This window comes from Vulpes vulpes, chromosome 16, assembly GCF_048418805.1.
Source record: "Vulpes vulpes isolate BD-2025 chromosome 16, VulVul3, whole genome shotgun sequence".
Lineage (NCBI taxonomy): Eukaryota > Metazoa > Chordata > Mammalia > Carnivora > Canidae > Vulpes > Vulpes vulpes.
Window position 1 is genome coordinate 53,362,451 of NC_132795.1, and position 18,987 is coordinate 53,381,437.

Consider the following 18,987-nt stretch of genomic DNA (forward strand, 5'->3'; position numbering starts at 1 on the left):
GTTCCAGGAAGAAGCAACCTCCACAGCAAAAGGCTAGAGGCAGGCATGGGTTGGCCCCATGGGAGGAGGCCGAGCCCTGTGCCCACCCACCTCAGAATAGCCACTGCCTGGCACCCCACCATCGATCCAAGAAGGCAGCTTGGAAGGGGCAGGGGCTGAGCCTGAGTGGGCCATCTCCCGGGGGGACTTTGGGGGTAGACTGCCCTGTGGGGACCTTATCATTAAAAAAACACACAGCTTTATTTATTTATTTTTTTTAAATTTATTTATTTATGATAGTCACAGAGAGAGAGAGAGAGAGGCAGAGACACAGGCAGAGGGAGAAGCAGGCTCCATGCACCAGGAGCCCGACGTGGGATTCGATCCCGGGTCTCCAGGATCGCGCCCTGGGCCAAAGGCAGGCGCCAAACCGCTGCGCCACCCAGGGATCCCCAACACACAGCTTTATTAAGATATAATTCACATATCATAGAATTTACCCTTTAAGAGTGTACAGTCCAGTGGGTTTTGGTGTATTTATTGGGTTGTGCACCACTAGCTAATTCCAGAACACTTTGATCACCCCCTACCCCCAAAGAGACTCTGTGCCCACTCGCAGTCCCTCCCCGGCCCCTGTCCTTGGAAACCACTGATCTCCTTCCTGTCTCTATGGATTTGCCAATTCTGGACATTTCATATTATGGAATCAGAAAATACGTGACCTTTGTGCCTGGCATCTTTCACTGAGCATAATGTGTTTTTAAGATTCCCTCATTCGTGTGGTAGCACTGATCAGCACTTCGCTCCTTTTTAGGGCCAAATAATATTCCGTTGCCTGGATAGATCACATTTCCACATTTTTGTTTATCTACTCATCAGATGGTGAGCATGTGGGTTGTTTCCACTTTGGGGCTGTTACGAATAATGTGAGTAATGCTGCTGTGAACGAATGTGTGCAAGTTTTCTTGTGGATGCGTATTTTCGTTTCTCTTGGGTATATTCCTAGACGTGGAATTGCTGGCTGGTATGGTAACTCTGTTTAACCTTCAACGAATGGCTAGACACTTTTCCACAGTGGATTTCTCCATTCTGATATTCCCACCAGCAGTACAAAAGGTTTGAGTCTCCACATCCGCACCAACACTCGCTATTGCCTGCCTTTTGGTTATAGCCAGTCCAGTGGGTGAGAAAGGGTATCTCATTGTGGTTGTGACTAATGACTGATGCGTTGAGCATTTTTTCCTTGTGCTTATTGACCATTTGTATATCTTCTTTGGAGCAACGTCTGATCGTATCCCCTACCCATTTAAAAATTGGGATACTTGTTGAGTTCTAAGACTTCTTTATATTTCTGGATGTAAGACCCTTCTCAGGAGAAATGAGGCCTAGGAGCTAGACCTTGGGGCTCCTCTGAGCTCCACATGCCTAGCCACAAGGTCTGTCCCCCAGGCCTCACAGAGGGACTCCTTCATCCCCTGGAAGGGTGGGCATCCGCCCCATGAGTCACCCTCCACCTCCAGCTCCCTTACATCCCCTGCCTTGACCCACTTCAGACACCACCTGGTGAACACTTCACAGAGACCATGGTGCCTCCACCCATCAAGGCCCCGGCCCAGCAGCTGGTTTTCATATCAAGGAAAAAAGGGAAAATGCTGATCCTCTCAGAGGTGACCGCAGAGAAGCCAGCACCTGTTACACACCCGCTGTGACACTGCCATGACCGCAGCTGCGACAGGCCATCCGCCCCCACGGCCCAGAGGTCGGGCCCACAGCTCACCGGGACGCCTGGCCGATGGACTGGCAGCAGAAAGGGAGAGGGCTCACAGCCCCCGCTGTACTGTGCTGTGGGAGGGACGCCTGCCAGGGCAGCCGCAGCCCCCTCGGGCCAGGCCCTCCCTCACCCTGCTTATTTAAACTTTCCTGAACTTTCCACAGTTTGTAAGTTGAGCTCCTATAACTTTGAGAATCAAGGGAAATGGTAAAAAAAACAAAACCCAACCATGGCTGCTGGCTGATTTGGCTTAGACGTAGGGGGGGTTCTTTCTCTGTGGCTGCCTAGGGCTGGGTGCTAGGCTGAAAACACAGGGGCAGTGCTTGCTGGGCTGGTCAGGTGTGTGTGTGGGGGGTCTCACCACCTCCTACCACCCTCTGGGCTGGAGTGTCTGCCTGGCCAGTGACCTCCCCCAGCCTCATGCCTTTGCTTGTGACTGTGTGCTGGTGTGAGGGGTGGGGGTGGGGACTCAGTCACTGCAAATTCACTGCCCTCAGGGGCATAGAGGGCACAAAGAGGGGAGGGGGCTATCAATTCAGGGAGACCAGGCACAGCTGGGGTGGTCTGAGCTGCAGCCTCTAGGAGCTGGGGAGAGACCTACAAATGGGGGGTTCTGAGCTCTCCTTTGAGGACGGTTAAGATTTCAAAAAGGCAGTAAAGGCATTCAGACAGAGGGATAGCATGCACAAGAGCCTGGCACACAGGGGAACTGGTTGAGGGCTGTTATCTAGGGGGTGAAGAGAAGCCAGCCCGGGCTGATTGTCCTTGGGTCCCTTGTGCCTTGGCCACCAGCCCACCTCCCTGATGGCCTTCCTAAGTGCCGAGGAACCCTCTGGTCCTTTCCTGAACCTTTGGCCCACCTCCCAGGTCCCGTAAACCTCTCCCTGCAAGCCTCACTGGCTGGCTCTCCCAGACGGCACTTCTCTCCTCTGCAGGATCGGGCCTCAGGACTCGATCCTCACTCCCGCAGCGCCCCAGCTGGGCCTGCCACCCGCCACCTGCCACCCGCCCACGTGGACCCCCCTCTGCCCCTGCTGGCTTCAGCTTTGGCAGGCTCTGGGCCCTGAGGCCCCTCTGCTCACTGATTACACAGCAGCCGGTGGGCTCCAGAGCCAGAGCGAGAGATTTATTGTGGTTTTTAGGGGGCGTTTAGGAGCCAATGTGATAATGTCTGTGAACGCACTTTGTAAACTGTAACGGGGGAGCGCCATGCCCATGTGAGGGGCTGTGGCTGGGGAGGGGGCGGGAGCCCAGCCCCCAGATCCCATCCTGGGGCTCTGCTGGGAAGCCCCTCCGGTCCTGGGGGTGGAGAAGCCCTGCGGGGCTGCGGGGCAGGAGTCCCAGCCTGCATCTGCTGGAACAGGACTTTCCTGGGCCTGCGGGCCTATCTGTGTCACCAGGCAGCATCGAAATGAGGTGTGAGCCAGAAAATTGCCCAGGTCTCTCCCTCACCCAAGAGGCCCAGTTGTACTGCAGTGACAGTTACACACTTCCTGGCTGCAGTGAGGGTGTGTGTGTGCAGAACTCAGGCCTCCCAACCCTCGCTGTGGGGGCAATGAGCTAGCAAGGGGACAGCAGCTGCACTGGGTTGTCTTCCGAGAAGGGGAGCTGTCCGCAGGCAGAGGGGCCCTGCCACCCTACCCTTCTAGCTCAGTGTCACCATCTGAAAATTCTTCTCCAGTGCCCAGTGTTTGTTGAGCACCTACTATGTGCTTAACACTTACTCTAGATGCTGGGGGTACAGCAGGGATCAAGACAATAAAAATCCCCGTCCTCACAGACTCATGTGCTCTTGGGGGAGAGAGGGTCAAGACAGACAAAACACAGTGGAATAAAGATGATTTTAACTAGGGGTTGTTACTACAGAGATAGTGAAACAGGAGGATTGGGAACTGTGGAAGTCAGGGGTGGGGGCAGAAAAATCCTTCCTGAGGGTCCCTCTGCCCTTTCTCCAGGTGGACCCCTCTCCATGGCCTCGGGGACCATCTCAAGCTCTGAAGGGTTCAGCTGGTCCTCCCACGACATGCCAATCACAGACCAAGGCCTTTGCTGGCTTGGCAGCCTCCCAGGCCTGCGGTCAAGGGGCTGAGGGAAGTCAGGTGTTCCCCATCTGGCCAATGTGCGGGGCTGCCAGAGTCCCCAGCTGGGCTGTGTGCATTTCCTCCTGGAGCTGGTGAGAGGCGGTATGTGGGCACAGCCCGGGGACCCAGGCACGGCTCAAAGAGGTGGCTGCTGCAGGCACTGCTTTACCTGCACCCATTCTCCAGCTGAGGAAACCGAGAGAGCCCTAGCCGGCCCAGGTGGAATTGGAACTTAGGCTCACTGGCTTCCTAAGACAAACTAAACCAAAAACCATGCCCCTGGGCTCATAAGGACAGCAGGGGAGTCTCCTTGCACTTGGGGCTGGCTGCCTTTCCTCATCTGGAGAGTAATGAGCAGTGAGCTAATGCTGTTGGAGGGTTACCCGGGGCAGGCTCTTCTGAATACCGGATCTGAGGTAACTAATGCAATCCCCGGCACAACTCAATGGTGTGGGAACCACCACCAATATTCTCATTTTATGGACAGGGAAACTGAGGCCCAGTGAGGTTGTGTGACTTGCTCGGAGCCATACAGCTGGTAGAGTGGAGCTAGGACGTGAACCCCTTGGGGCCCACGCTATTAACTGTTCCCTTCTGTCTCCCTCATAAAGGTCACAAGCCTCGAGGCTTACGATTGCCAGGCTATGCTGAGTGGTTCTACACGCATCACCCCATATCAGGCTCACTGCGGTCTCTTAAGTCAGTCTTCCTATGATCTGCCCTATGCTTTTTACAGAGAAGGAAACTGAGGCCCTGAGCAGGTGAGTCACAGCTAGGAGGCTGGGAAGTCAGGATTGGAACTCAGGCTGCCTCACTCCAGAACCCAAGCAATTAACCTCCTGGCTCTCTCTTCTCTTTGCCTCCTGGTCTGCTGTCCCGTGTGTGCCCCTGAAAACCCACAGAGGCTCAGCTGTTCTCCCATGTTGCAGATGGGCACGTTGAGGCTCAGAAAGGTGTGTTGTGACTTGTCCGTGGTTGCTGGCTGTTGAGCTAGGCCTGCTTTCTGGTCCCTTCACCAAGAGGGCACCTGGGTGGGTCACTGAGGCCGGGAGATGGTTGGGGTAGGTGGGGCAGACAGGGTCCTGGGCATTTGTCCAGGGTTGCAAGGTTCTGGGAGGGAGGACTGCTCAGAGCCAGCTCTGGGGTCCAGGTGCCTGCATCTCCCCCATTCCAGACCAGCCCTTAGCTCTGGAACCTGCCCTGAGAGGGAGTCTCACTTCCCAGCAGGCAGGGGCACTCTGGAGGGCCATGAGGCTCCTGGCTTAGTTTCCTACCAACCTGTGACCTTGGCAAGGTCATCTTCTCTGAATTTGTTTCTTCTCTGTAAAATGGGATCCTGGTGTCTGCTTGGGTTTGTGACACAGATTTTTTGTTTTTCTAAAGGTTTTATTTATTTATTTGACAGAGAGAGAGAGAGTACGCACGCACAAGCAGGGGGAGCGCTGGGCAGATGCAGGGGGAGAGGCAGGCTCCCCACTGAGAAGAGAGCCCATGTGAGGCTCCATCCCAGGGTCCTGGGATTGTGGCCTGAGCCAAAGGCAGATGCTCCACCACTTGACCGACTGAGCCACCCAGGCACCCCTGTGACATAGGTTTTTAACGAGACCTGTGGTGTGGCTGGTGGCTGGAAAGGTGTGACTCTTGCCTGCGCCCCCTTCCCTGTTCTCTGCTCAGGAAGCTGAAGGATGAAGGGATACTGGAGGAACCTGCCCCAGGGAGTCATCACAGCTACCTTGGCCAACAAGGGCTGTCTGGAGTATTCTGTTCCTCCCAGGGGCACTGGCCAGCTGCTGCCCTCAGACCCTGTGGTCCTGAGGCTCGTTGTGACCTCACAGGTGCCAGGGAGGCACAGTTGGATCCCCCTGAGCCTCCTAGACATTCCCGAGGTGGACGGCACCTTCTGGGAGGGATCTGATGCCAGTCTGAGGGCAGTGGCAGCCGAGGCCCTGAAGCCTTGGCAGTGGGATTAAGGTGGAGAAAAATGAAGCGTGGAAATCATTAGCTTCCTTGGTTGGCAAGAGCCACCCCGAACGAACATTTGAGGCTTTTAAAATGAACATCAGCTGCAGGGACTGGTGCCCTGTGCCCACCACGGCCCAGGCCGCCTAGCGGAATCCTGATCCCGGCCGTTCTTCTTTGGTTGCCACTCAGCCAACACTTACTGAGCGCCTACTGTGGGCCAGGCCCCGAGCCAGGATGAGAGGGAGAATTCAGCCAGAGAGCAGCCGCCCTGGGGCGAGAGCGCAGCCGCAGAGGCCACGGTGCCAGCCAGCAAGGAATCAGACAGGGCGGGGCAGGCGCCACTACCTCCTGGGGGGCTGTGGGAGCAGGGAGGGGCTGGGTGGCCCCAGGGGAGGGGGACAGTGCCAGGAGGTTTCCCAAAAGAGGAGCCTGAAGCGGTGGGGGCGGGCTTCCCACGGAGAGGGACCTGCAAAGGCACTGGGGTGGGAAGAGCTCCAAGCAAGAGAAAGCACAGGCCTCTTGGGCCAGGCAGGTGGGCCTGGTGGGGACTGGGGAGAACTGCAGGCTAGTGCTCGGTCAAGACTGCAGCCAAGGGGGGGCGGGGGGGCGGGGGGGCGGGAGGCCTGTGCCCGAGCTTCCTCTTTTCCAAACTAAGCTGGAAAGGTAGATTTTTATGTGAAAATGCCCGATTTTTACATGTCGGGGATGATTTTTAATTAAAAACAAAAAATGCCATGGGGTCAAATCGAGCTGGCTTTGGCCGGATTAGGCCTGTGGGCCAAGTTTCTGATCTTCAGTGACAGAGGTGATGGGGCGGAGGCGCGGAGGTGGAGCAGGCTGCTCGGAATGGGGGGGCTGGGAAGGCGGAGGGGGCTGGGCAGGGTGGGCCGGCTGGAGGGTGGGGGGTTTGTGAAGGGGGAGGCGGGGTGGGCCGGGCCGCTGGGATGGAGGGGGTTTTCTGAAGGGGGGGGTGGGCCGCCTGGGTGGTGGTGGGGTGGCCTAACCTCCAGCGGCGGCGCCAGCGCGTGGGGGGGCTGGGCGCGGGTGGGCGGGGGCTGGAGGCAGGGCCCCCCCTACCCCAGCCCCGCGCGCCGCGGCCGCCCGCCGCCTCCATCCGGGCCTCTCCCCACCTCCCGCCCGCCCGCCCCCGCCCGCGCCCCTCCCCCGCCGGCGCGCACGGCTCCCGCCGCCCCTCCTCCGCCCGCCCGCCCTCCGCCCGCTCTCCCCGGCTCCCTCCCGGTCTCTCTTAAGTGCCATCGAGGGGCGCCGGGAATTGCAGCCAGTAAATCGCGTCCCACCACTCAGCAGCGGGGCCACCGCAGCGGCGCCGCCCGCGCCCGCCGGGAGCCCGCGCCGCCCGGGCGCCTCTCCAGGGCCCGCGAGGCCCGCCCCCCACCCGGCGCGGCGCTGCGCAGGGCCTGCCCCCGGGCCGGCCGGGGCGCGCGGGGCCCGCGCTGGAGGCGAGGACGCGGCGGCCGCGGGGCGCACGGCCCGGAGCGCGCGGCCCGCGCCCCCGCGCGCCCTGCCCGCGCCCGCGCCCCGCGCTCCGGAGCCCGGCCCCGCTGCCCGGGCTCTCCTGCGGGACCGATGCCGGCCCTCCGGCCGCCAGGGTAAGGGGGCAGCGCGGGCGCGGCGGGGTGAGGCGGGCGGGTGGGTGGGCGCCCGCCCCGGGGACCCGGTGCCCGCCCAGCACCCGCGTCTGGCACGTGGGGGCGTCTCAAGTTCCCTCCGGAGGCCGGATAGGTGGCGAGAACGCGGGGGTGTGCTGCTCTGAGGCTAGCACTTACTGCGTGCCTACTGTGCGCCAGGTGTGACCGCTCCGCTCGAGTGGGGGGGGTTGTCCCCATTGTACAGATGAGAAAACAGAGGCTAAGAAAGGGCAAATGGCTCGCTCAGGGTCCCCAGCTAGGAAGTGGCCAAGCCAGGCTTTGAGCCCTGAGCTGCTTGACGCCGAAGCCACAGCTCTCCCCACTAGGGCACACACAGCCACAGAGTGAGGGTATGAATATTTCATTGTAGAAAAGAAGAAAAAAAAAATCAGCCATTGTCCCACCACCATAATGCAGCCACTGTAAGCATGGAGGTTCTTTATTCCGGCCTTGTTCTTTTCCCCCCTTGCTTTAAGAGTGTGTGCTTTGGGGTCATTTGGACCCTGGTTCCATCCTGGCTACAGCACCAAGAAGCTGAGAGGGGCTTTGAGCAGGTCCCTCAGCTCTCTGGGCCTGGGTCTCCAGCCTAGGAAAATGGGGACACTCCCAGGGTAACCGGAGGGGATTAGATGAGACCTGGCGGGGAGCCCTGAAGGAACAGTAGGACACAGGGAGGGGCCGGGGCCTGTGGCCTGGGACATCGGTCCAGCAGAGATGCCAGGAGCGCCTAGTGAGTGCAGAACCAGCGCTGGGCACTGGGGGCGGTGGGGGCAGCCTGGCCCACATGCTTCCAAACGGGAGGGCTCTGTCCAGCATCGCAGAGCTGCCTCACCTCACACCCTGCCTTTGCCAGCCGCCTGCTTCCTCCTGGAGTGTCTGGGAGGGGGTAGGCAGTCCCCCGGCTTCATCTCCTCTAGGAAATGAATTGGCTCCAGGAGCAAGAGTCCAGCACTGCTCAGAATTTTGCACCTGGGGTCAACATTGGGGGGCTGGCCCGGGCCTGGGTTTGGGGCCCCACCGGGACCTCCTGGGCTCACAAGTTAAGCATGAGGTCCAATTCCTTATCTTACCCCAGACCAATGACATCACCTGGTGCTGGCACCCAAATTGGAGACCCCAGGCCTGTGGCCTTCCAGGCGCCTCTACCTGCCCATCTGTCCAGTCAGTCACAGGCTTCTGTTGGTTCTGCCCCTTATATGTCTGTCCTTCCTTTTACCCTCTGGCCTGGACATTTCCACCTCACCTCCCGTGCCTCAACCATCAGTCTGGGACACTGTGCCAAAGCTGTCTTTCTACAGGCAGCTCTGAGCTTCTGAACTCAACTGTCCATGGACCTAAATTACCCCAAACTTCTTAGCTGCCCCTTGAGGCTGGGCTTCTATATGGTCTGCCCTGACCTCTTGAGCAGGATGTCCCCTGTTGCAGAGCCCCTGAGCATTGGGTCTCCCCGCTCTGAGATGATCTGTTTCTCAAACATCCCTTCCCTTGTATCTTCTTCTGGCCTGTTGAACTCCTGCTCATCCTCATGGCCCAGCTAGGTTTTCCTCCCAGTAGTCCCCCCAGACCCCCACCTCTCTCTGGCAGGTGGAGTCCACGTGTCTTCCCATGGGCACCCCTGCTCTTGGCCAGTCCCTCCATTACAGCTCTCACATGGTGCAGCATGGCAAAACATGCTTCTGTGTCAGCCTCCCCCACCAGACTGGGAGCTCTGGGAGAGTAGGGGCCAGGGCGGACGCATGCCCAAGGCCAGACCCAGTGCGGTGGTCTTTGAGGAAGGAACACTGGGGAGTCTGGCAGAAGCAGATGGACCTAAGCTCCTTAGAGGGGGGTGCTCAGAACCCCATGGGACTCAGTGAGGAGTGGAACGTCATGAGCCTCCTGCCTCCTCAGGGTCTCCTACTGGTGAGCAGGGTACCCTAGATTGAGGAGATGAGGACCAGGTTTGCTCCCAGGGACCTGTAGGCCTTGACCCTCAGCCGTTGCCTTCAGGGGCCAAGGTCCCACCTGGGTTTGTTGGTGCAGTCATGGTGGGCACTCAGGTGGAAGGGCCCTCCCCACCCTGTCCCCTGAGTGGCCGGCCCCTCTGCCCCCTGGAGCCCACCCCCGACGTCCTCCCAGGGAACAGGGAGAGTTATGTCAGGCCCTCTGGCCAAGCGCCAGGGCTCCCCATGGAACTATAAATTGACCTGTCGGGAGAGGGAAGAGATTAATGTCGGCCATCTTCATTAGCGCGTCCCCCAGGGTGACGGCGCTGCCCTGAGCTGGCTGATTGGAGAGGGTGTGAGTGAGTGAGGGGACTGAGGGGGGTTGCACTCCCCCCAGAAAAGCAAGGGGGTAGGGGCCAGGGCCTGCCAGAGAGCCGTGGCCTCTTCCCACTGTTAGAAGGGCCGTCCCTCTGGCCTCTGCTCCTGGCAGCAGGCGTGCGCTTTGATGGAGGACCTGTGTGCTAATTGGGAGCAGAGATGCGCGCCCTGCAGCTCCGCGGGGCTCCCAGGCTGACACCGCCAGCATCTGTGGGGCCTTCATTAGAGGCCTTTCCCCTGACCAGAAAGGAGCCTGCTGCGGGCTGGGGGGAGGCTTTCCTCTTTGCCTTTCCCCTCCCCCTCCCCCTCCCCCTTCCCCTTCTCTTTACTGCCTTGATGATGGGGAAGGAGGCAGCTTTGGTGTGTGCAAGGGACGATGAGGATTGGGAGGTGGGAGAGGTTTAAGACCTTCTGCTTTCTGGTGACCACGTGACCTTGGGTTGGGCCCTCTACTGGTCTGCATTTGAGCGCCCCAGGTCCCTGGGATGGGCACGGTCATAACCCTCTGCGGGGGAGTGGGGATCCGATAAGGGAGTGTGGATGGATGGATTCATCTTGGGAAACAAGGGCAAAACAGAGCCTTGGGCTGAAGCGCAGATTCAAGCCCAGCTATTCGGGTTCAGATCCTGGTGCTGGTGCTTCTCATGAGGCCCTGGGACTTCTGAGCCTCAGTTTCCATGTCTGGCAATGGTTGGGGGCTGGGGCTGGTCTTGTGGGGTGGGAGTCCCTCTTGGTAAACAGAAACAGACCTCCCCTTGCTGAGTGCAGGCTGCTGTGGGAAGCCTACAGCCGCAGATCACGTGGTATTGGCTTGTTCCATCATTCATTCGCCCACTCATTCATTCATCCAGGACATGCCCCTGTACTGGAGTCTTGTACCCACAGAGGGGTTTAGAGGTAGCATGTCCTCTGGTGGCCTCCCTGGGGAAACAAGTCCAGGAACAGCTGGGGACAGGGCTGCATGAGCTGCTGGGGTTGCTAGAAAGTAGTCTCCCCAAGGCTTGGGGATATCTGGAAGGCTCCAAAGGGACACCCATGAGGTGGAGGGAGTGTAGCCTTTCCTCGCAGATCTTGTCCGCACCAGACTCTGATGTGGGGCGACCCAGCTGGTCACCAAGTTCATGGCCCCTGGAGTTCCTCAGACCAGGCTGTCAAGCAGGGTGTGAGCAGGGGATGTTCTGCTGAATGTTTAGGGACCGAGATCCTCTCTTCACGCCCACTCCTTTGACTCCCAGCCTTTCCTGTGTGCCCAAGGGTTCTGGGAGGTGGGGGGTGGGTCCGACTTAGTACCTCGAATCCCTGGCCTCCAGTCCATACCTCAGATTGCATTCCAGGAGCACCTGGTGGGTCTAGTGCCTGCTGAAGGGGGTAGGCAGCAGCTGGGCCGGGACCACCCCATGGGATGGTTGAATGATTTGGGCTGTGCCACTCACCAGCTGAGGGTCACTGTGAGGCATGTGTCTCTTCGCTTCTCCAAGCCTCAATTTCCCTCTTTGCACAATGGGATGGCGCTGTGCTAACTGCCTGGCATACACCCGATGCAGTGTAGAGGAAGTGAGCAGTGTTTTGTGGTCACCTCTGCCTCAGGCAGCTGCCCTAACTCTGTGGCCCCAGATCTCTCCATCAACCTACGGCAACGGGGGGATTGGGGGGTGGGGCGGGTACTGTGCACCCACTGTGCATCATGGAATGTTTGAACAAAAAGCACACGGTTCTGGAGTCAGCAAACCCAGCTCTGAGGTCTCGCTGTGTGGCCTTGGGTACAATTTTTACCCTCTCTGTGCCTCCATGGCCTGTCTCATCCGGAGCCGAAGCGGGATATTGTAAACCGAAAACCACAGGGCAGTTTGCATTGACGTGTGTGATCCTCGCGTGGAGGGAGGAGCACTGGACCAGGAGTGTGCGCCTTGGGCGGAGCTCCTGCCCCTTTGGCCTTGTCGTGTGACTCTGGGCACTGCTGTTAAAGGGGGCCGTGGCACCTGCCTGCCTCACAGAGCTCTTGGGAGAATGAGAAGCTGTGCGGGGTCGGGGAGAGGGGCTGCTCACAGGAGGGATTAAAGGGCCGGATGCTTTCTTGGAACCACCCTGGCCCCGGAGAGAGGTGGATGGCTTTCTGGGGTTTGGGGCGGGGCGGGGGGGCAGCTTCCCAACTGGAAAAATGGGACCAGACCCCCCCTCCCTGCCCGATGGTGATTCTGCGTGGAATCAGAACGCCAGGCGTTCTAGTTAGAATGCATGTGAATGGGCTGCGGCCGATCCAGGGGGAGATGTGCTGAAATCTCCCGTGGTGGACGTGGTGGACGTTAGTGCATTAAGATCGGCCCCTGGCAGCCAGGCCGGGGCGGCGGGCCGAGGTGCCTATTGTTGCCGGCGGCCTGGCAGGCTCCGCGGGAGCTGGCAACATGGCTGTCTGCCTCCGCCTCCCGAGCAGGCAGAGCCGCGGCGGCAGCGGTTTCATTAAGCCTCTCGCCAGCCTCCCCGCCTCCCTCCCGGCCTCCTCGGTAATTATTTCCCCAGCCCTTCCACTCGCAGCCCCTTAGCGAGCTCTTCGTTATTGGCCGAGTGGCCCCCGCGGGCTGGGCTGCTGGGACCGGGCGCTGCCGAGGGCCCCCCCAGGGCACCCCCCCCCCCCCCCCCCCCGCCCGCCTCCCCGCGTTGCCATTTAAGCTTTGTGTCCCCCTGAGGCCTCCGTGAAAATGCAGATCTGCCGCCTGCCAGGGGTGACAGTTAACCCATTACTGCACACCCAGCGCACCCAGGCTCCCCGGCGCGGCCCACCTCCCTTCCATCAGGCGGAAAGTTTCTGGGGGCCTCCTTGGGGGCTGTCGCGGCGTGGGCACGGGGACCGGCTGTAAGGGAAGTGGGCTTCCTTGTGTCCCGAAGCCGTGCATCGAGGGCCCTCGGGGGCCTAGGTGGCACCTACAGTGTGGGACACATGTCCCCAAGGGAAGTGGAGTGCGGGATCGGGTGTAAGGGCGCTGTCTTCCGGGCACCCAGAGGTCCTGGGACCCCCAGTCCACCGCCTCCCTGAGTGGGAGACCCAGGTGGGCCCAGACACCCTGTCCTCCTGGCCTCGATGATGGGCTGAGAAACAGGAGCCTGGCCCATCTGAGCCCATCAGAGGCCGCCCTGGACTCTTGGCTGTGGTCGCTGAGCCAGAGTGAGTGGATGTGGGGCAGCCAGGCCCTCTCTCCTACCAGCCACATCCCGGGCAGGGAATCTCTGCAGAGTCGCCCCGTGGAGGGAGGTGGAGCTGAGACAGACGTATAGATTACTTAGTTTGAGCATCTGGTTCCAGCTATACCTGAAACCACCCCCGGGGATTGTCAGTTATACAAACAGGCATGTCGCCTTCTTTGCCCAAGCCATCGCGAGTTAGACTTCTCTTTCTTGCAACCAGTCGAGGCCTGATTGATGAGAAGGAGGAGCCAGGATTTTTACAAAAGAGGTGGCATTTTGAGTTGGACCTTAAGGGATGAGTAGGAGTTTGTGTGGCAGAGAAGGGGAGGAAGAGCACTCAGGCGGAAGGAACTGTAGAGGCCGAAGGCTTGGAGGTGTGAAAGGGCTAGATGTGGGAACACCATGTGCTGGCTGTGGCACCAGGGCTCGTAAGCATCTGTGACAAGAGAGGAGGTGGGGGCTGGAAGCTGATGCCAGGCTGTCAGTGGCGGGTGACAAGGCATATAGGCTGATGGTACTGAGGACTGGGGGAGAGACAGGTAGGAAGGAAGAGGTAGGGGTTTTGACGGGTGTGGAAAATTGAGGGGGTGAGTAGGATTTTCTGGCAGAGAAGGGGCAGGGAGGGCATCCCAACGGAGCGTGGGTGTGGGAATCAGTGAGGCGGAAGGTCTCAGTCAAGCCTGAAGAAGTAGTTAAAGGCCAGACCATGGGGGCCTTGGGTATGAAGCAGCAGCATCCGGGGCGGTCCCAGGAGCGAGCCCCTGATGTGGTCAGATCCACCTGCAGCACGGAGACAAGAGCTCATCGACTGAGCAGATTTATGGAAAACCTCCCGCGCACCAGGCCCTGGGGATGAAGCAGTCACCACTGGGTGCACTGCATCCCACAGCTCCCATGCTGTCGGGGAGACAGATGAGGAGTGAGGAATGTGAAACAGTGTCATTTGATGGTGACTGGGGTGGGTGGGCAGGTGGCTACCACTGGCCGGGGTGCTTTGGGGAGGCCTCACCAAGAGGAGATATTGGAGGGGATCCCTGGGTGGCTCAGCAGTTTGGCATCTGCCTTTGGCCCAGGCCGTGATCCTGGAATCCCGGGATCAAGTCCCACGTCGGGCTCCCTGCACGGAGCCTGCTTCTCCCTCTGCCTGTGTCTCTGCCTCTCTCTGTGTGTCTTTCATGAATAAACAAACAAACAAACAAACAAATAAATAAAAATCTTTTTTTTTTTTTTTTTTAAAGAGGAGATGCTGGAGCTGAGAGCCGAAGGTCGGGGAAGGCTGGCAATGGGAAATTAGGAGGAAGAGCATCCCAAGTAGAGGCGGTACAAAGGCCCTGTGGCAGTTCTGAGTTTGGCCTGTTGAGGGACAGGAGGGAGGCCAGTGTGGCCATGAGGTGTGGTAGGAGCCAGATCGTTCTTGGAAGGTGCTTGGATTGTCTCCTTGTGATGGGGCATCTTTAGAGGCTCTCAGTAGCAAGTCTGGAGGTAACACAAGGGAATGAGGGAGATGGTAGTAGGGCTGGAGCTGGGAGGGTCCATGCGGCCTCGAGAGTTGGGGAGAGGGGAGGCTTGGATAGGGCCCCAGTTTCCTGAATGAGCATCTGGTGGGGTGGGTTGGAGATGCCATTTAGGGAGAAGGGATACCTGGAACAGGCCTAAGCTGGGGGATGTCCGGGTGGAGGGGCTGGGGCAGCTGGGGCTGGTGATTAGAGCCGAGGTTGTCCGAGGTGAGGTGGAGAGGGAGGACCTCTAAAGGGGTGTTTCCCACCTGACCACCCCAGCTATGCCAGGTGTGCCGGGGCCGCTGGCATGGGGTGTGGAGCTGTTTTCTATGTTGGATGCAGCCAGTCCTTGCCCCGGCTGGGGCACGTAAGTGACTTTAGCCTGCTGCCTACAGCCATGCCACCTTCTGCAGTGAGAAAGCACAGCCCCCTGCTTTGTCTCTTGGTGTCAGCTGCTTCGCTTGGCTGGAGAAGGCCGTGCTAACGAGGCCAAGGTCACTGACTACAGTCTGCACGGGTGGTCGGCTGGGTCCCTGACCTACGGACAGGTGCCGGGGACCGTGCTCCTGGTGCCTGCGGGTAGCAGACAGGCGATGGCGGCCCGCAGACCTCGGTGCTGACTGTGGGTGGGCCTGGAGGTGAAGGGGAGCGGGGGCCAAGCTAGTCTGGGCAGAGCTGGGAGGGGATATGAATGCTGGGGGACCCCTGCCCCAGACCTGGAGCTCTGCTCCCCGAACCTGCTGGCCACCCCGTCTCACCCCCTGTGTACCCCAATGCCCTGTGACTGCACTTGGAGGTCCCCAGAGCCCAGGTCTTTCTTGTCCCTGGGCCTTTGCCACTGCTGTGCCTTCTGCCTGAGACCCTGGCTCATTCCCCTCCCCCTGCTCAGCTCAGGGGGGAACAGATGCCCCCCGCCCCCCCGCACTGTGTTCCCACAACCCCTGGGCTTTTCCCTCTGCTAGTCAGCATTCAGTCAACAGATGTATTCACTTAATCACAATATCGAGGCCCTACTGTGCACCAGATCCTGGGCTGGGGGGTGAGGCTGAGGGGGATGCAGACCAGGTCCCAGCCTCGACAGTATAGCAGGAAAGACAATCTGCTCGTAAACGTGCAAATCCACATCTAGTGGCGGATTGTAAGCAGAACTGTGTAGGAAGGCCGAGGAGTGCTGGACAGTGGGTGGGCTTGGGGGCACTGATGAGGGCACAGTGCTCAGGGAGGCTTTCATCTGAGACCTGAGGGAAGAAGGTGCCACTATGGGAGGTGTAGTGGGGAGAGCATCTCGGGTGGGGTTGTGTGCTTTCTGGTCTGTCTCCCTTACTCCCCATCCTCATGGGGCCCAGCACAGAGCTAGGGTCTTTGCCGGGGCTAAGCTGACTCAGGTAGGGGCCCCAGGGGCAGGGATGGCCTATGGTAGTCCCACAGAGCCCGGATCCCAGGAGTGTAGGCAGAGGCCAAAGCCACGCTGCATTATGGGGCCAGCTGCTGTGCTGCTGTGGGTACTGCACTTAGCCGGGGCCTGGCCCGAGGCTTGGGGTGGGCACGGAGTCCTATGAGGTACCGCACGGGAAGGACTAGCGCCCATTCGACAGGCAGAGGGGACTGAGGTGCCTACATGCTTGGGGTTAGATCCCGTTCCCCTTAGAGATGGTGAGGCCAGCCTCGGGCAAGCCACTGAATTTGAGCCTCGGTGATCTGTAAAATGGGCATAACCATGCCTCCCCCATGAGGCCGCTTGGAGGATCGGATGAAATAATGCTCAGGGTGAGTTCCCCTCACCACCATGCTTATTCTTGGTGTTTGCTGAATGAGTTACAGGCGGAGCTGGTGTTGGTTTGGAGTCTGTAACCTGGTGGGCTCGTTCACTGGCCCAGCTCCTAGAACAGTGCCTGCAACACATGGTGGGTGCTCTGTCGGTTTGTTGACTGACCTCTGACCGGGTGAACTGGCTGTGTGAGTGAGCAACCCCCAGGTGGTGAGGAGGACTGGGCACAGAGCACTCTGGCTTTACCCTCTGGGAACTTGGGTTGTGCCTGGCGGGCTGACCGTGGGGATCCCAGCCATTCCCCTGGCCTGCCGGTCTGGACCTCCACACGCATGCTGGGGACCCTTCTGGTGGATGTCATCCAGCTGGGTCTTGTTTTTTCTTTTCTGCCCATGTCATCTCTGAGCCTTGGTTTCCTCCTCTGTGAAACAGAGCTGATGGTGGTCGTGACACCCCCCCTTGCCCCCAAGTCATTGGCAGACTCATGAGAAGATGATATTAAGGGGACCACAGGGACAGCTGAGCCTGCAGGTGACACTGGTTTCCCAAGGCTGTCCGAGGTCTCTGGAGGCCGCTGTGATGCTCTGCACCCTGTGCAGAACTGGACGAGGGAACTGTGGGTCCCAAACACCAGATTCTTCTCAGGTTTGTGACTGAGAACAGGCAGGCTCACAGTGGGTTGGCTGAGGGTTTTTACCGCTTTTCCTTTGCTGGCCCTGAAGCGGGTGGAGACCACTGGCCCCTTGCAGATGGGGAAACTGAGGCCCACAGAGGGCCAAGTTGAGAGAGAAGCCAGATGCGTTTCTGTCTTGCTGTGCCCTGCATCCCCCGTGGAGTGGCCACTGGCCAGGCCTGTGCACAGCCAAGTACCCACCATCCTCTCAAAGCCTCTGTGCTGTGAGGCTGGTCCTGCCACTGCCCCCACTTGGCATGTGCAGGCACAGACTGAGAGGGCAGGGTGATGAAGCCAGGATTTTGTTCTTACTGACTTTTTTTTGGGAGGTATAGCTGAACACAGAAAAGTGCACGAGTCCTAAGCATACAGCTGGATAGATTTTCACATGCATGTATCGCTTGCTGGCAGCCCCCATCCAGGCCCAGACCTCGAACATTCCCAGTACCCCAGGAAGCTCCCTCACACCCCAGCCACTCATCGCCCACCTGCCGCCACCAGGCATCCGACAGAGGAAGCTGGCTTTGTCATCTGTGTGCTCCACATAAAGGGAGTCACACAGTATGTCTCCTTTGGCTTCTGCCGCTTTCACTCCGCAGGACGTCTGTGTGAGTTGTCCGTGCTGTTGCTCTAGTAGAAGTTGGCAGAACTGGGATTTGAACCCTCCTGGTAACTCTCCCTGTGGCACCAGAGATCACTTGTGCTCACACCCCTGCAGGGGCTCCCATTGCTCTTGGATAAAAGATCCAGACGCTCCCGCTGGCCTTGCCTGTGTCTGCCCCTGTCACTGCCCTCCAGCCACTTAGATGAATGGACCTTATATTCTCAGAAGCCCTAAGCTCCTTCCTGCCTCAGGACCTTTGCACATGCAGTTCCTTCCTCCCGTTTGCCCTCCACATCCTTCCACTGCCCAGCTGGAGTGCCACCTCCCACCACTTGCCTGCCTGGACCTGCACACACATGCTGTGCCCTCCTGGCCGGATGTCATCAGGCTAGGGTCATGTTTTTTCTTTATTGCCCGTTTCATTTGTAATTAATTGTTAAGCATCTGCCTCCCCCACGAGTCAGTAAACTCCAGGAGGCAGGGATGGTGTGTGTTGTTTACGGCTACATCCCCAGCGCCATGCATTGATTCATTCACCCATCCTTCCAGTCATCTGTTCATTCAGCAAACATGGAGTGCCTGCCATGCTGCAGCCTCTCAGCTAGTATTTGTGGAGTGAGTGGCTGGCTGGTTGGATGAGTGAATATCTGCCTCTCAAGGCCAGACTCTTCCGCCTACATTCCACCATCTCTGATACTGCCTCTCTGGGCCTTGGTTTCCCCAGTTGAAGGATGGAGCCGGCCCTTCCAGCCAAGTTCTGCTTCCGAGGATGTGGGGCAGATGGGCTGGCTTTGGCCTTGGCCAGCACATGCCTGGGGGTGGCCAGCCGAGCAGGGAGGTGACTGCGAGCGACAGGGCAGATTGGAACCCCCGACAGCATCGCCTGTTCCAGCGTTGGCTCCAGCACTTGGCAGGGTGCTGGCCATGTCTGTGTTAGCAGAGCCTCTCCTGTCCCTATTAGGGTGTGGGGCTCAAGGCCTAGGTCCGTTGAGGTGCTCGCCAAGGCTTTGTCGCTGATTGAACCTCAGAGCTCTAGGCTTGGCCTGCTGGGCTCTGGGAAGAAGGAAGAAGTAGGGTTGCCTGGGCATGGGAGGTAGTGGGGGCAAGAGTGGTGGGGCCCCTGCAGACCTGGGCCCCAGCCTGGCTTCCCCCCACCTCCCGCCTTAATGTAGCTGCGTGGTCTTGGCCGAAGCGCTTTCCTTGTGAACTCAGTTTCCCCAGCTGTAAAAAAATAAAAAAGTGAGAGTGCCAGTCGTGATTGCCCCACCCTTCTGGGGTGGGGTGGGGGGCTGTGAAGTTCACAGGATGTGGGGGAGCGTGCAGTAGGCCTGTGTGAGGCCAGCCCTCTCCGGGGCCCAGCTGGACCGGGGCTCGGCCGGGAGCTGTGCAGCGCAAGGTGGCTCCGCGGCTTAGCAGCTTGTCAGCCAGGCGGGCGGGTGTCCTGGGGCCGGGTTTGATTAGTTCAGGCTGACAGTCGCGCTCTGCAGCGCTGCCGGGAGGGGAGTCCGTGATTACCCT

General features: G+C 59.2%; 1 protein-coding gene across 6 annotated transcripts in view; it reads left to right on the forward strand.

Annotated features, from left to right (window-relative positions):
• TCF20 (transcription factor 20) overlaps positions 1-18,987 on the forward strand; it is a 194,143-nt gene that overhangs the window by 15,114 nt on the left and 160,042 nt on the right. Inside the window, exon 1 of one of the 6 annotated variants that reach the window (XM_072741058.1) lies at positions 6,261-6,325. The exons of 1 other annotated variant lie outside the window; for it this stretch is intronic. The gene's annotated coding sequence lies outside the window, so the exon portion shown is untranslated. Of the gene's footprint in view, positions 1-6,260; positions 6,326-7,278; positions 7,404-18,987 lie in introns of those variants that run through there. 4 more of the 6 variants (XM_072741060.1, XM_072741054.1, XM_072741062.1 and 1 more) reach the window with 4 other exon arrangements.